The 4572-nt window shown below is 34.8% G+C and overlaps 1 protein-coding gene across 2 annotated transcripts in view; it reads right to left on the bottom strand.

Moving 5' to 3' along the window:
• zhx2b (zinc fingers and homeoboxes 2b) overlaps nucleotides 1–3004 on the bottom strand; it is a 24751-nt gene extending 21747 nt beyond the window's left edge. Inside the window, exon 1 of one of the 2 annotated variants that reach the window (XM_016548819.1) lies at nucleotides 2844–3004. The gene's annotated coding sequence lies outside the window, so the exon portion shown is untranslated. Of the gene's footprint in view, nucleotides 1–2589; nucleotides 2612–2843 lie in introns of those variants that run through there. The other variant, XM_016548820.1, reaches the window with a different exon arrangement.
• Between the last annotated feature and the right edge of the window lie 1568 nt (nucleotides 3005–4572).

Raw genomic sequence — 4572 nt, 5'->3', positions numbered from 1 at the left:
CTTTTATTCAGCAAGGATGTGTTAAATTGATAAGAAGTGATAGCAGAGATTTATATAGTTAGAAAAGATTAATATTTTGAATAAATGCTGGTCTTTTTAACTTTTTATTCATCAAAGAATCCTGAAAAAAGTATCGCAGTTTCCAAAAACATATTTGTCAGCACAACTGTTGATAATTCTAATAATAAATCAGCATATTAGAATGATTTCTGAAGATCATGTGACACTGAAGACTGCAGTAATGATGCTGAAAATACAGCTGCGCATCACAGAAATACATTACAGTTTAAAGGATATTAAAATAGAAACCATTATTTTATATTGTAATAACATTTTGCAAGATTACTGTTTTTTCTGTATTTTTGATCAAATAAATGCAGCCTTGATGAGCAGAAGAGACTTCTTTAAAACAAATTAAAAATCTTACTGATCGCAAACTTTTGACCGGCAGTGTATATCGTTATCATTCAAGATTTTGATCATATCGTCCACTCCTAATCGTGTTAAATAATTGTGATTACAATATTGAGCAAAAGAATCGTGATTGTGGTTTTAAAAATCTAAATAAATAAATAAATGTACTGCCCAGTAATACAAGTAGTGCTGTGGAGAAACCAGTTCAGTGTGTGCCGTCGGTTAAGACTCCTACATTTTAAGATTATGTTTAATGAGTTCTGATCACATGACTGACTGTAAGCTTTACATTTAAAGTAGAAAGTAGATTAAATAACAGCTACATTTCGGTAGAACTGAATATTTACATTCTGTTTAACATATTCAAATGTAATGCTAATGAGAGGAGCACATGCAAAAAAAAACATTTAAAAATGGACTGATTTTAAATATGATTTCACATTAAATCAAGAGTTAAATCTATCAGATAATAAGAGTGAGTTGAGTTTTGTTGTGTTTGTCTTGATTCCGGGTCTGTTTTTCATCTGCAGGTAGACGCAGAGATGAGAATCAATGACAGAGCGTCCTCTGAGTCACTGACAGCGAGTCTTCAGCTCGGTTCTCTGCTGTTCTTCTAATTTGGGAACTTTGTATTTCGTGGCGTCTCATGGCTTTGTTGTTTTTTCTACAGAATCACACACACACTGAGTTTCTGTCTCACTGTGAGGAACAAGTGTAAAGGTGACAGTCACCAGTCTCAGCCAATGAGAGAGCAGCGCAGAGCCCCGCCCCCCCACCCACTCAGCCAATCAGATTGATTCCAGCTCAGGAATTCTGTCCACAGCCAAACTCAATATTGACTCGCCTTCAAACGCCTCCTCGAAGAATAAGATATACGGACTGATGAAAACACTTATCTTCTACTGTTCTATACTTCTAATGTTTTATAGGAACTGTTTGATTTTTATACATACCCACTATGCAAGAAGTATTATGCACAAAGAAGCTTTATTATGCATAACGACTGTAATGTGTCTCTTTCTCAGTAATGATTTTCATTAGTTTAATGCAATTTTTTATCATTTTTAAGTAAAGCACTTTGAATTACCTTCGTGTATGAATGTGCTATATAAATAAACTTACCTACAGTGACTAATGAATCTGAAGTCCTGCACGTTCACAGAAAATAGCCTTACAAAATTATTAAATATATTTTTTTGTAATTTCTTGACTTTCATGTGGCACATATAATGAACATCACATATGAGAACATGCTGAATTTAGAAGCTAGATACAGTTTGATCTGGGTTTGTTTTCATAGTAAACAAACGTTACATTTGTGTTTTTTATTACTTCGAGATTGTAATTTTATTTTGGTTGAATTTTTTTAGAAGTGGTTTCTGAAACATTGAACTGCATGCAACCAAAACACGACGTTGTGTAAAGTTGTAAAAACGATTTGTGTTTGAGGAGCTGAACATCATCCTCTAGAGACGAAGTACATTCACAGACTTCAGTGCTGGGGAGTAACTAGTTACATGTAACGGAATTACGACACAAATGTAACTGTGATCGATTACAGCTACTGAGAAAAAAATTTAATTAAATTACAGTTACTTATGAAAGTGTTAATGATTACAAAGGGGGTTATTTCTGATTATTTTCACACATATAAAGATTTGATTGATTTCTTTCCCAAACTGCATTGACTGCTTTACAATATGAGACACCAATGTTTCAGGAGTTTAGTTCAGAAAATAGGGCACATGCTTATTCCATAACTGTTTTATTCCCTATTTGGGTAGGCTATATGCTTTATATTTGAAGACTGTTTTTTTTTCCAAAGCATTGTTAGATGCCTGTGTTTGCTGTCATAGCTATGTAAAGATTTGATTTCTAAAACAGTATCACTGCTATTAAACTATATCTTGTTATGATCTCAAATGATCTCAAAGTAAACAAAAGAAAAAGCTGCTAAAGTCTGATTTTGTGGTGGCTGTGCGTCAAAATTAAATGATTATAATCTTAATTCAAGTGATGAAGGATTCTGCAAGTCTAATACTACTGTGAGGTTTAAATGTTTCAAAATGATTAACAGTTGAAAACATTCGAAAATAGTTTCACTACTTGTTACATTTTAAATAGGGTAACTGTAATCTGTAACCAAAGTAACCTTCCCAACACTGACACACTCACATATGAATCCTGATGATGAAGATGATGCACGCGCTCTTTCATTCAGCGGTTCAACTAAACACAACTTCATCAGGAACGATCATTTCTGACTAAACACGCCCGGAGCGACCGTTCACTCACCCGCAGCCGGTGTCGTTCGTGTCAGGCCCGTTAACGAGCGCGAGGAGAGCGCGGCTAACCGGCTAACGGCGCTGCATTTCCGCCGCAAACTTTTCTTAGTCGCACTAACAGCGAGTTCAAACGCAAACGCTCACCTTCTGAGAACGCGTCGCGAGCCGCCGGGAGAAGCAATCCACACCGGAGCGAAGACGAGGACGGAGGGAAAAGGCGAACTCGGGAAATCTACGGTAACCGACACATGATCCGGTACGTCAGAGACGCGCGAGGGCTTTCATTCAGAGTTTCTACGTCAGTGAAGGCGAACCATAAACACTCCGACAAACACCAATCAGCCGCTCGTTACTCTGAGCAGCGCGGGGTTTACTGTGTTTACTGCAGCACTCGCTCAAACACAGCCCTTCAGAGGACTCACTTCAGCTACATTTATGACTAGATATATATATATATAAAGATAACCAGTGAAATAAACTTTTCTCCATCATTCATACGTTTAGAAATATCACAGATTATGACACATTTATTCAGACTCTTGAAGAAACGTCATGCTCATATTTCACCCCAAAATCACGCTTTTGGTTTTATGGCAGTAATTTCTTGAAAATTATGCACACTTCTCTCACAAATAATAACTATTGTCAAACAAATACAATTGTGATTTGTAGTTTGCGATTTAGGGCAAAATGTTGACTGATTACATTAAAATGAGTATGACAAGTTTTCTGAAATGTTACATTTAAAAAAGCAAATTCTTATTAAATATTAATTAATTTTGCATATTTTTCAGAATCTGAACATTGGTTCATAATGCTTCCTTTGAGGATATTGTCCTCATATTAGAGTTAAAGGTTTTTTCAGAGGGGATTTTGGATTTCTTTTTTATCATAAATCAGAAAATACTGTCAACAGACAGAAAACAAACAAGATAACCAGTGAAATAAACTTTTCTCCATCATTCATACGTTTAGAAATATCACAGATTATGACACATTTATTCAGACTCTTGAAGAAACGTCATGCTCATATTTCACCCCAAAATCACGCTTTTGGTTTTATGGCAGTAATTTCTTGAAAATTATGCACACTTCTCTCACAAATAATAACTATTGTCAAACAAATACAATTGTGATTTGTAGTTTGCGATTTAGGGCAAAATGTTGACTGATTACATTAAAATGAGTATGACAAGTTTTCTGAAATGTTACATTTAAAAAAGCAAATTCTTATTAAATATTAATTAATTTTGCATATTTTTCAGAATCTGAACATTGGTTCATAATGCTTGTTTGATTTTGTCCTCATATTAGAGTTAAAGGTTTTTTCAGAGGGGATTTTGGATTTCTTTTTTATCATAAATCAGAAAATACTGTCAACAGACAGAAAACAAACACATTTTCACCACGTTTTTAGGAGTAAAGTGTTGCATAAATCAGTGTGAATGAAATATGAACAAACCTTCAGAATATAGAGAGGAATAAAAAACTGTAACGTTTGCTGTTTGTAAGAGAAAAAAACTCTTTAAAGATGCAATGAAATAAGTGCAATAAAATAAACAGTTCAATGAGTATTTTGGATGTTTTCTTTCCAAAACCGACCAGTGCATGAAAAAACAATCACTTTGCCAGTAGTGTCTGGATTCGTCTGAAAGAAGAAAGTCATATACACCTAGGATGACTTGAGGGTGAGTAATTTATGGGCTAATTTCATTTTTGGGTGAACTAACCCTATAAATATATTATTATAAATGTATAATGAGAAACACTGATTTGGGGTGAATGTGAGCCGGTTTGATGAGGTTCCTCTCCTCACCTGCTCTGCTGCTCTAGTGTCTAATGAACCACACACACACACACACTGACACTCACT

Source organism: Sinocyclocheilus rhinocerous, unplaced genomic scaffold (assembly GCF_001515625.1).
Source record: "Sinocyclocheilus rhinocerous isolate Xijiao unplaced genomic scaffold, SAMN03320098_v1.1 scaffold4088, whole genome shotgun sequence".
In the NCBI taxonomy this organism is placed as follows: domain Eukaryota; kingdom Metazoa; phylum Chordata; class Actinopteri; order Cypriniformes; family Cyprinidae; genus Sinocyclocheilus; species Sinocyclocheilus rhinocerous.
This window is presented reverse-complemented; position numbering and strand designations above follow the sequence as displayed.